This window comes from Mustela lutreola, chromosome 8 (genome assembly GCF_030435805.1).
Source record: "Mustela lutreola isolate mMusLut2 chromosome 8, mMusLut2.pri, whole genome shotgun sequence".
Lineage (NCBI taxonomy): Eukaryota > Metazoa > Chordata > Mammalia > Carnivora > Mustelidae > Mustela > Mustela lutreola.
Window position 1 is genome coordinate 141,359,792 of NC_081297.1, and position 13,138 is coordinate 141,372,929.

Sequence of the window (13,138 nt, forward strand, 5' to 3'; positions counted from 1 at the left end):
TCTACCCCCACTCACCCATGTTCTCGAACTCTCTCAAATCTTAAAAAAAAAAAAAAAAAGGTCAAGTAGAAGGAAGGAAGGGCCGGGCGTGGCATTGCCCCCTGTCTCGATGAGAGAAGGAGCATCCCTGAGCCACTCGGAGAGGGGACATCTGCCACCGGCCACCCCAGGATCCAGACAGTTGACCCCAGAGCCCTGCCCATCCTCGCCATGCTCTGTTGCCTCCCACCAGCCCTCCTGACGTCCCTCGGCTTCCATCCTCTGCCTCAGCCCCACTCGCGCCTCCCGCTCCCCCACACCTCCCGGGCTGTGGCCACATCCCCCTCGGTGACTGCCTCCCACCCACCCGCTCCTCCGTGGCCCGGACAAGCTAAAACATCAGACCAACATGAGGAAGGGCATTCCACCTCAGTCATTTAAAAACAGTGGCCCAGCAGTCCCTCCACTAGAGCAATGACAAGGGCCCAAACATACGGAGCGTCAGCGAGGGTGTGGAGAACCAGAATTGGAGAACCAAAATTCTCCCGCACTGCCCGTGGAGGTGGTCTGACGGCTGGGGGATCCTGGCGGTCCCTTCAGGAAGGGTCGCAGACGTCCACCCATCCTGTGACCTGGCATTTCTGTGCCAGGGGGGCACAGATGCCCCCAAGAGAAAGGAGCACTTGAATCTGCAAAGCGACTCATACAATGATACTCCTATCAGCTTCACAGTAGCCCAGGTCGGAGAACCAGGCAAATGTCCGAATGAATGAGTAGACTGTGCGGTAGTCCTCCCTCAGGATGCTACATGGTAATAGAAAAGAACCCGAAATATGGGGATGAATCTTCCAGATCATGTTGAGAAGCCAGACACAAAGGAGCACGTGCTGTCCGATTGCATTTGTGTGAAATTCAAGAACGGGCAAAGCAGTCACTGTGGTAATGGGCATCAGAACACTGGGGACCTCTGGGCCCAGGCAGGGGAGGACATGGGCTGGCAGTGAGCACAAGGGACGTTTCTGGGGTGCCAGGAATGTTCTAGATCTGGGTGGTGGTCACAGGGGCGTAGATGCATGTAAAGCGTCCCCTGCTGTATGTGTAACAGTTCATGCATTTGACTGTGTGTGGCTCATGTCTCAGTGGAAAAAACCCCAGTGACCTGTCACACAGGGAATTTGGGCCAAACCTTGTGGTGGGGCTGCGGGTGTGGTGTCCGGCAGCCAGGCACGTGCTGCAGGAAGGGCAGAGGCAGAGGTACTAGACAAACCTGCCTCCGGCGGGCTGCGGGAACCTCACTGAGTCACATCCCTCTCTGGGCCTTGTTTCCCCATCTGTTAAATGGGGACAATAATGTCTACCCTGGAGGGCTGTTCCGGTACTAAATTACCCAAGGTTTCAATGATCCATTGTGGTTTAACCAGTTACTATAGACTTCATGGCTTAGAAAAGCTTTTTTATGATCACTCGTGGTCCTGTGGGATGGACTGGGCTCAACCGGGCAGTTGTCATGGTGTCTTTTTTGCAGCTGTGTCCAGCGGTGACTGGGCTGGAGTCATTTGAAGGCTCCTTTGGGTAGGACATCCAAGATGGCTTTTTCCCTCATAGGTCTACAGCCTCAGCTGAGCGGCTGGGACAGCTGGTGGGGTAGGGGGCACTTGACAGCTCTCGCCCTTTCTCCATATGGCCACTTCACGTGCCTAACTTGGGCTTCCTCACAGCATGGCAGCCTCAGGGGCAGTCTGCTGTCTGATTTCTTACACGGTAGTTGACTTTTCTGAAAGAGCATTTCAAGAGACCCGGGTGCAACCTACAAACTTCTTATGACTGAGGCTTGGAAGTGTTCTGGTATCACTTCTATCACATTAGCCAAAAACAGGTCATAGAGGGGTGCCTGCGTGGCTAAGTCGGTTAAGTGGCTGCCTTCTCTTTAGGTCATGATCCCAGAATCCTGGGATCGAATCCCACCTTGGGCTCCCTGCTCAGCAGGGAGTCTGCTTCTCCTTCTCCTGCTCCCCCTGCTTGTGCTCTCTCTGTCAAATAAATAAATAAAATCTTTAAAAAAAAAAAAATAGTCACAGGACCAGCCCAGATTCAAGGGGAGGGGACAGTACCAGGGCGTGAATGCTGGCAGTGGCCCACTGGGTTCCATCTTTCTCCCCGCCTCCCGCTTCTCCCCCTCCCTCTCCATCTTCCACTTCTCCGTCTCCGTAGAGTTCTGTTCTTCCGTGCAGCCCTGTAATTCTGGAGTTCCCCGGGGTCTGTCCCCAGTTCTCCTGCTGCCTTCTACCTGTTCTCTTGTGACAACATTGACTGCAGTTCTCGGATGAGCAAATCCTTGCCTCTTGTCTGTCTCCAGCCCAGATCTTTTGCAGGAACTCCAGACCTGAGCAGCTTCAGTCTCAAGGCCACTGTCAAGGCTTTTTCTTCCCTCCAACCCGCACAGAGGATGCAGCAGACCCGACCTGAGAGGTCAGGGGAGGCTTCTTGGAGGAGAGGGTGCTGGAGCTGAGCCAAAACTAGTGAGGCTAGGAGGGCAGAGAGCATGTTCCAGGTCAGGAGAAAGCATCTTCAAAGGCACTTAGGAAAGTAAAGACCATTCAGGGGCAGGACGGGTGGGTTTGGCTAGAAGGATGCATAGAAGGATTCGAAATGAAGCCAGAGGGGCAGGCCAGGGCTCGAATCTGATTGCAAAGACAGTGGGGACCAGGGGTCCGGTGCTCTAACTTGATTCTTAACCCGGTGGGGAGCCACAGGGGAGATTTAGGCGGGCAGTGCCCTGGCTCAAGACAGAGGTCTGGGCAAAGACGGGGGTGTGAGTTTCCTCCACATCCGGAGGGTAGCAAAGCTGCGGTTTGGCCGAGGGGGTGGTACGTAGCATGGAGCAGCGCGGAGGACAGGACTCTTGGGGCGAGCAGAAGCTAGATCCACAGCAGCCAGAGGATGCAGGACTCCAGGACTGAGTGGCCAGCAGGGGCTGGAGGTCAAGGCCCACAAAGAGGCCACGAAATTTTGTCGGGCCACAGAAGGTGGGAAGCTGCATGGGCTACAGGGTGCTGTCAGGGAAGACAGAGTTTTGTCACTTCCTTGACGCCAATGAGTCAGACCCTGCCTCCCTTTATGGAGCTATAGTCACCCAGCCACACCCCATTCGGGACTCCCAGCCGCGCACCCAGCTGTCCTCGCTGCTCCACACATGCCTGCCCACTCCCCGCCCCTCCCCTGCTAGAGTCCGGACTCAGACTGGTCATCATCTGCCACCTCTGGGAAGCCCTCCCAGATACCCCAGAGGGGGCTGAATGACTGCTCTGGCTTCCACAGCTTCTCCACTTAATATGTTCTCTCCGCTGGCTCTCCCAGACTGTGAGACCACCCGAGGCCAGGGTCCAGCTCTGATTCTCTTCGGTTTCCCCAGGTGCCCTGCACGGAGCACATGGGGTCTCTGCTGATTGTGTGTGTGTTGACTGATGGACTGACCGACGGATCAGAAACAAGTGTCTACCCAGCCGGGCGCCCTCTAGACCAGGCACAGCCATGGCCTCGGCCTCCCCGGCATGCCAAGTGGCGACGGGCTGGGTCTCCTCATAAACCAACTGGGAAGCCTGGAAGCCAGCCTGAGAGGCTGGGAGCCGATGGCGGCTTCTGGTACCTCAAAGGGCTGGGGCGGAACTCTGAGTCATCCCTGTCATGCCAGCGTCCCGTCTGGACTTTACGAGGGCCCCCGCCGCAGGGCTCGAGGGACCGGCTCTGACAGAGCTCCTGCCGGGAGCAAACACTCTGGACGGCATCCCCGTTCCTGCCCACGATAACACTTTGAAGTACCCACCGCTGTGCCCATTTTATAGGGAAACTGAGGCTCAGAAAGGGGACATGACTCATCAAGGTCAGTAATTCCGTGGTTCACCTCTTGACACATCTGTCTCCAGCCCCCAAATCTCCTGCCTCACACGGTCCCCCCAACAGTGGTAACAGCTGCTGCTGGCGGATCTCGGCTGTGTGTCCGGCCCTGTAACAAACATTCTGCCTTCCTGATCTCTTTTCTTCTCCAGAACAGCCCAGCGAGACACGACTGTCCCCACTTTACAGTGAAGGGGACCGGGACTCAGAGCACCAAAATGAGTCACCGGGTCACAGAGCTGGTCAGGTCTGTAGGTGTCGCTGCACGGGGCGGGGTCTTCCTGATCTGCCCGAGGTCTTCTCCTTGGAGACTGCCCAGACCCCTGAGGCTTTGGGTCCCCTACTTGGGTGTAGGTGTGGGGACAGGTCTGGGTGCGCCTCCGCTGGGCTGACTTGGATGGCTATCCTAGAAAAGCCGAACAAGAGTTTCGTCCCATGGGGGCCAGAAAGGCTGGAGACCCCCCGGGAAGGGCAGGGTGGTGTTCCCACGGTGGTCCCGTCATTGGCTGGCTCTCACGCCCTCGCCATCCTGCAGCTCTGGACCCACCCTAGGTGCCATGGAGGGTGCCAAAAAGCTCCTGCAGGGTTGACCTCTATCCTCGCTCCCTCCTCTCCCACGCCAGGCCTGCCCAGCTGGGTAGGGGGTAGTGTGACTAGATACAGCCCATTGCCTTCTCCAAGCTCCCTTGTTGCTCCTTAAGGCCGGTGGCCATCTCTGGGGCTCCACCCCCTCTACCAGCGCAGGACCAGGAGCCTACTTCCCAAAGATGGTCACCCGGGCCTGAGTCCTGGCCTGACCCCTCGCTGGTCCTGTGCCCTGAGTCGAAGCCTCTCCAGAGCGCGGCCCTACCTGCGGAGTGGGGCAGCTGGCTGTGCCAGCCAAGCGAGACCGAACAGTGGGTGCCCCTCACCAGCAGGGTGACGCAGGGGACTGAGGGCCGGTGGGGGGGAGGGCAGCTAGCTGGGATCCTCTGCCCCCACCCCGGCAGATCCTCACGCTCTCCTGCATCCTTAGGGAGACAGGGGGCAGGTTCCTCCAGCCCCAGGCCCGGGGTGCCCCAGGACTCAGGCCCCAACGTCTTCCTGTCACATCTTCCCTCACTCGTTCAGTGACCATCGGCGTCTGCACTAGAACACGCAGTAGCGCGCTGGAAGGAGGCAGCGTTCTAAGTAAATTCACCACCACATGAGCCACGCAGTCACGAGCCCGTGAGGAAGCTCTCAGATGCTGACCCGGCAAGATCTCCAAGATGAACTGTGAGGGAAACAAAGTCAGGTGCCCAGCAGCTGTGGGATGTGGCGCTATGGGTGTGAGAAGGGAAAGACGGAGGCGCAGGGGGGCATATGTGTTTCTAGATGTTTAAAACCTCTCAGGGGCTGGGGGGGGGCACACATACACACACACACACGTACACAGGGCGAGCAAACCCACTGGGAAGGGGGCCCCAGACATACAGGAGACGGGCATAGCGGTTGCCTCCGGGGGTAGGGGAGCGGAGAGACCCTTATTTCAAGATGACACGCTTTCATAGATCCTGAATTGTTTCTCGGGGGCATGCGACACCTACTCCAAAATCAGTAGAAGTTGGGGCGCCTGGGTGGCTCAGCCGGCTAAGCGTTCATCTCGAGGCTCAGGTCATGATCTCAGGGCTATGGGGTCGAGCCCCCCACCCCACCCCGGTTGGGCTCTGTGCTCTGACGGCATCTGCTTGAGATTCTTGCTCTCCCTCTGCTCCTCTTCCCTGGACTCCTGCTTTCTCTCTCTTTCTCATGTAAATAAATCTTTTTTTTTTTTTTTTAAGATTTTATTTATTTGACAGACAGAGATCACAAGTAGGCAGAAAGGAGAAAGCAAGCTCCCCCCTGAGCATAGAGCCCCATGCGGGCTGAGATCATGACCTGAGCCGAAGGCAGAGGCTTTAACCCACTGAGCCACCTAGACGCCCCTAAATAAATCTTTAAATAAGTTTTAAAAAATATATGAAACAGCCCCAAAGGGAGCTCTGTATGGGGCAAACAGAGCTGGAGCCTGGTTCCGCGTGTCCCTGCTCCCGTCACTGAGCCTTTGAGATCCTGTTTCCTGCACACGGGAGATGGGGTTGATGACTGGGACTCAGGGAGATTGGGAGGGTGTCACTCCTGCACACACGGCTGCCACAGCCACCACGCCCACGGACTGGCAGCTGTTGTCATTACCGTGAACGTCATGGTCGGGCCTGTTCCTGGCACCAGGTAACACAGATGTGAAGGGACACACCCTTACCCTGCTTGAGGACAACAGCACCAGGGAGGGCCGATGACGCTCCTGATCTGGCTGGAGGAGCCAGGACTGGACACAGGCAGAGGCGACACACGTGAGCCTGGTCTCCAGAGATAAGTAGGCAGGATCTGGAGACAGAAGGGAGGAAGTGTTTCCCAGGCTGGGGTGGGGAGGGGGAGAGGGGACAGGCTGGACACACCTGTAGCCACACCACACAAAGAGAGTGGACACGTGGTTGTGAGCACCTGTATGCACGTCCAGCCCGTCCCACACATGGCCCTTGCACTGGCCTGCGGGGGCTCCTGGGGCTCGCAAGCAGGTTGTGCTTGGAGGGCGGGGCACCGTGGGGTCCACGCCATCCCGGGGGCTGGGAACAGACTTCAGCCAGCCTGTGTGACAGCAAGCATGTCACTTAACCTCTCTGTGCCTCAGTTCCCTCCCCTAACCTGGGGATCCTAACAGTACCGACCTCACAGGGACATCGTGAGGTCTCCATGAGGCGGTTCCCCTACGGTTCATGGCTGTTCACTGGTCTGATTTCTAAGGCTCCTATTAACACATTTAAAGTACTTAATAATATCGTAGTATCGGGACGCCTGGGTGGCTCAGTTGGTTAAGCAGCTGCCTTCGGCTCAGGTCATGATCCCAGCATCCTGGGATTGAGTCCCACATCGGGCTCCTTGCTCGGCAGGTAGCCTGCTTCTCCCTCTGTCTCTGCCTGCCATTCTGTCTGCTTGTGCTCGCTCTCGCTCCCTCTCTCTCTCTGACAAATAAATCAAATCTTTAAAAAAAAAAAATATCGTAGTATCACTACATCGTATGTTCGTGTTTCATAGTATATGTTCACGTTCTCTTACGCACATGCCAAGTGTGCACGTATTAGTTATCCACACAAAAGCCTCTATGCACCCCCCATACATCTCATGCACACCCACATGCGTGAGTGTGTGTACACGTGCACACTCACTCCATCACACACATACTATCAGACACACACACACATGCAGGCACACATATGTGCATGCACACATGCACCCTCTCCATGTGTTCACGCTGCCTCCGCCCTCTCCTGCCGAGCTGAACGTCCACACAGAGCAGTGGGAGAGGTCGTCCCCCGTGTTTCCCCAGGCTGAGCCCGGCCAGTCCCCCAGGTTCCAGCTGCCTTCCCAGACCCACTAAGAAGGGCGGACCCAGACTGATGCCGGGGATGGCATTTGAGACCTGCTGGGTCAGAGGCTGCTGCTCTGGATAGAGAGAAGACTCTCCAGATTCAACGGTGTGTTTTAGCCAAGGAGCCCCTGGAAGGCTAGCACAGGTGTCCCTGCACACAGCACAGCTCCTGGTGCTGAGCAGGAGGCCTAGCTCGTGGCAAGAACTCTATGGAAAATAGAGTTGCCTTGGGATTGTCCATTTCATCTTCATCTTACCTCCGGAGCTGTGAGTTTTGTGAAAATAGGGCTCATGCGTGACTTGTCTTTGTCCCCAGAACCAGCTTCTGGCAAAGAGTGGTCATCAATGAGTGGATTAGCTAGGGTATAGTTGATTGTGAGAAGAAATGACAGTAAAAAAGAAAGATTTATTTTAGGCAGAAAAGTCTGAAGGGAGGGTTCCCAGGCTGAGCACAGTGTCTGGGATCCAGGCTCCTTCTATATTTACATCTAGGACTTAGACTCTGTCATGCAAAGCCTCCCTTCACAAATGCACCTCATGGTCCAAGATGGCTGCTCTGGTTCCATTCAATACATCTGCATCCCAGCCAGCAGATAGAAGTGAAATGAAGGAGGGACAAAGGACGTAAGCCAGCTTTCTCTTAAGGAAGCTCTAGCACAACGCTTCCACTTACATTCCTTTGGTCAGAACTTGGGCACATGGCCACTTCTAACTGCAAAGAAGCTGGGAAAGGCAGTCTCCACTTTAGGTGGTCGTGCATCAAGATAAACCTCCAACGCTGTATCGCTGTGCTCCGAGGGGGACACGGATCCTGGCGCCACCATTATCAGGATTTGCTAACTCAGCTGTCTGAGATGCAGAGGGCACCTGGGGAATTCTTTGTCAGGCTGGGGACGCATCAACAGTAGTCAAAGAAGGAGAGAGCCTAGTGGTAGCCCAGCACATACGCCTGTGCACGGAGGGGCTGGCAGGAACTCTTGCTACCCAGAGCTCAGAGGAAGAGTGAGAAGGGCCAGATAATGGCGAAACACACTCTCCTTAGGACCCAACATGTTTTGATTCTGACTTTGGCACCTGTCACCTGTGTGCCGGTGGCTGGATCCCTTACCTTCTCTGAGCCTCCACTACCACGTTTATAAAACAGAAAGAATCATCTCTTCCTCAAAGGAAGGTCGTGAAGATGCAGTAGTGTCATGAACACAGGGCTCTTAGACCCTGAGGGGACCCTCAGAAAATTCCTTTGGGGGGAGCAGAATGGGGCTCCTCGATCAGGCAAATCTTGGGGAACTGAGGTGGGGCTTAGGTTCAGCCACCACGGGTCCTGGAGTTCTCAGAGTATAGCAGAAACCAATTTTTTTTTGCCACTTTTAATATAACTTAATATTATATATAATATAATTATATATAATACAATATATAATTATATAATATAACTTTACTATAACTTTTACTATAGTCCCTGTGAGTTTAAAAAACTTATTTACTATACACGTGAGCTACGTGACTTTTTGAAAGTAAAGATGAGCAAATGAGCTAAAAGAAAAAAGAATCATTCAAAACCCACCACCTGGAGCTAAACATTATTCATTTGTCAAATAGTGTGTCAGTCTGTTTTACGACCCTATGTATATACAAAACTACTCACGCTTATACACTTCTTTTAATGTATATACTTTTGACAGGATTGCACTACACACAGGCTACTTCAAAACCTCAAAATGAGGGTTACCTGGGAGGTGCAGTCAGTTAAGTGTCTGCCTTTGCCTCAAGTCAGGGTCTGGGAGCCCCAGGATGGAGCCCCCAGCCTTGGGTTCCCTGCCCAGCGGGAGTCTGCTTCTCCCTCTCCCTCTGCCCCTCCACGCACCTCCCCGACTTGGTCTCTCTCTTTCTCAAATAAAGAGAATCTTAAAAGAAAAAAATGCAGTGGTGGATATCCTTGTACACAAATATTGTGTGAATTTCTCCTTATTTCCTTAGGTTAGATTCCCGTATGTGGGTCTCTCCCCATGTTTTAAAATTTTGGCCTCTCGGGGCACCTGGGTGGCTCCATGGGTTAAGCCTCTGCCTTTGGCTCAGGTCAGGATCTCAGGGTCCTGGGATCGAGCCCCGAATCAGGCTCTCTGCTCAGCGGGGAGCCTGCTTCCCCCTCTCTCTCTGCTACTTGTGATCTCCGTCTTTCAAATGAATAAAATTTAAAAATCTAAAAAAGTAAAATAAAATAAAAGTTTTGGCTTCTCAAACAAACCAATTTCAGAAATAAAAAAATCCTACATTTAAAAAAAAAATTAAGCAAAGCCATAGGGAACAGAGCTTTGGATCAGCAGGAGAAATCCACTGCTCCCACACGGAATTGACATAAATCATAGCCAAACGGAAAGACACTCAACACGTCTGAGAGTCTCTACAGCCTGCTTCTGGGTAAACACATCGTTTCTGTCCAGGAGTCTGAAATACCAAGAGTGAGAACAACAGCTAACATTTACACCATGCTGACCATGCGTCAGTCACTCTTCTAAGTGATATACATGTGATACACATCATATGATAGTATCATTTTTAAAAAGGTTTTATTTATTTGACAGGCAGAAATCACAAGTAGGCAGACAGGCAGGCAGAGAGAGAGGGGGAAGCAGGCTCCCTGCTGAGCAGAGAGCCCGATATGGGGCTCGATCCCAGGACCCCGAGACCAAGACCTGAGCTGAAGGCAGAGGCTTTAACCCACTGAGCCACCCAGGCGCCCCTATATATCATTTTGTATATATAGAGAGATAGACAGACCTATCTATATATATAGAGAGAGAGAGGCCTATCTATCTCTCTCTATATATATATGTCATACACATTGTGTTGTATACATACCCAGGCGCTCCTGTTTCTTTATTTTTAGAGATCTATCTATTTATTTGAGAGAGAGAAAGGGAGGGTGTGCACGTGCACACGTGCGAGCTGGGGGTGGGGGAGGGGTAGAGGGAGCGAGTCTCAAGCAGACTCCCTGCTGTGCAAGGAGCCCCTGCGGAGCTCGATCTCACCACCCTGACATCATGAACGGAGCAAAAAGCAAGAGTCGCACACTTCACCAACTAAGCCACCTAGGCATCCAGCAAACCGTGAGTTTTTAAGAGAGCACATGGGCCCAGAGAGGGTTAGAAATCTACTTTGGAGGAGGGCGCCTGGGTGGCTCAGTTGTTAAGCATCTGACTTCTGCTCGGGTCATGATCCCAGGGTCCTGGAATCAAGCCCCGAATCGGGCTCTCTGCTCAGCAGGGAGCCTGCTTCTCCCTCTCCCACCCCCCTGCTTATGTTCCTGCTCTCACTGTCTCTCTCTGTCACATAAATAAATAAAATCTTTAAAAAAATAAAAATTAAAAAGGAAAGCTGCTTTGGGTACACAGCAGTTCTGGGGGCTTTGCCCACCCTGCTTGCCTTCCACAGGGTGTGAACCCCCTTAGTGCCCATGGGAAATTGGCCTACACCTTTCTAAAGCCCCGGTGACCCAAGCTTGCACCCACTCCTTCCTGCGAGCAGGGCTTTGCTTTCTACGAACACCTGTGGGGCTCGGTGCCAGCTGCTAGGGCCCTAAGTGGGCGTGACCCTTGCTGGCTAGCCGCCAGGCCTGGTGCGTGGGCCTGCTTCCACCCGCGGCATCCCCACCTCAGCTCCAGATGCCTTTGGCCGCTGGTGATGGTCAGGGCTCCAGTTCGTGGATCTGAGTGTGGTGCACGGGGTGGAAAAACAGTATTTGCTTATCTGCCTACATGCTTTCTGGCTGTAAGAGATTGTGATTCTACTAGTCTACATTTTAGAATTCTAGTATTAAACATATATTTTATAAACATATATTTTTATCCCCAGGTCTGTGAATCACCAGGTTTACACACTTCACAGCACTCACCAAATCACATACCCTCCCCAATGTCCATAATCCCACCCCCTTCTCCCCAACCCCCTCCCCCCGGCAACCCTCAGTTTGTTTTGTGAGATTAAGAGTCACTTATGGTTTGTCTCCCTCCCAATCCCATCTTGTTTCATTTATTCTTCTACCCACTTAAGCCTCCATGTTGCATCACCACTTCCTCATATCAGGGAGATCATATGATAGTTGTCTTTCTCTGCTTGACTTATTTCGCTAAGCATGATACGCTCTAGTTCCATCCACGTTGTTGCAAATGGCAAGATTTCATTTCTTTTGATGGCTGCATAGTATTCCATTGTGTATATATACCACATCTTCTTGATCCATTCATCTGTTGATGGACATCTAGGTTCTTTCCATAGTTTGGCTATTGTGGACATTGCTGCTATAAACATTCGGGTGCATGTGTCCCTTTGGATCACTACATTTGTATCTTTAGGGTAAATACCCAATAGTGCAATTGCTGGGTCATAGGGCAGTTCTATTTTCAACATTTTGAGGAACCTCCATGCTGTTTTCCAGAGTGGCTGCACCAGCTTGCATTCCCACCAACAGTGTAGGAGGGTTCCCCTTTCTCCGCATCCTCGCCAGCATCTGTCATTTCCTGACTTGTTGATTTTAGCCATTCTGACTGGTGTGAGGTGATATCTCATTGTGGTTTTGATTTGTATTTCCCTGATGCCGAGTGATATGGAGCACTTTTTCATGTGTCTGTTCGCCATCTGGATGTCTTCTTTGCAGAAATGTCTGTTCATGTCTTCTGCCCATTTCTTGATTGGATTATTTGTTCTTTGGGTGTTGAGTTTGCTAAGTTCTTTATAGATTCTGGACACTAGTCCTTTATCTGATATGTCGTTTGCAAATATCTTCTCCCATTCTGTCAGTTGTCTTTTGATTTTGTTAACTGTTTCCTTTGCTGTGCAAAAGCTTTTGATCTTGATGAAATCCCAGTAGTTCATTTTTTCCCTTGCTTCCCTTGCCTTTTGCGTTGTTCCTAGGAAGATGTTGCTGCGGCAGAGGTCGAAGAGGTTGCTGCCCGTGTTCTCCTCAAGGATTTTGATGGATTCCTTTCGTACATTGAGGTCCTTCATCCATTTTGAGTCTATTTTTGTGTGTGGTGTAAGGAAATGGTCCAATTTCATTTTTCTGCATGTGGCTGTCCAATTTTCCCAGCACCATTTATTGAAAAGGCTGTCTTTTTTCCATTGGACATTCTTTCCTGCTTTGTCGAAGATTAGTTGACCATAGAGTTGAGGGTCTATTTCTGGGCTCTCTATTCTGTTCCATTGATCTATGTGTCTGTTTTTGTGCCAGTACCATGCTGTCTTGATGATGACAGCTTAGAATTCTAGTATTAAGAAAGAATTCTAATATAAGGGAGTACAGATTTCCCAGCTTCCATAATTGGATTATCTGGTATTCTTGGGATTCTAGGAGTCTTTGTCTTTTATTCCCAAAAGCTGGGGTGAAGGAAGGCCATGGCTCCTTCCTCCAGGCAGTCAGGAAGTGGGCGTGCCTGGAGGACACTCAAACAGCGGGGGACAGCTGGCTTGGGGCTCTCAGAGGAAAGGAGCCGTGACCGTGTATTTTGCCATCTTTTCCTGGAACCTCTGATCTTGTTTTGTGTGTTGCTTTCAGATGCCGGAGGCCCCCCCCGACCCAGGCCCCTCTCCTTATCTCCTTCTTCAGGCGGGCTCTTGCTTCTGTGAGGGGCCCCAAGGTCAAGCTCAGCTGACTGCTTTGATAGCAGAGCACGTGTCCTGAGGTTGGGAAAACAGCTGGTGCCGATGTTGGTATTACAGTTTTTTGGGAAATAAAAGAGAAACACAAATGGACCTTCCATGGGTCCCTGGGCATCATCAGCAGGCCCCACATGCTGAGGGACAGAAGCAGGGCCTCCTCCAGGGGACCCCCCCGACCAC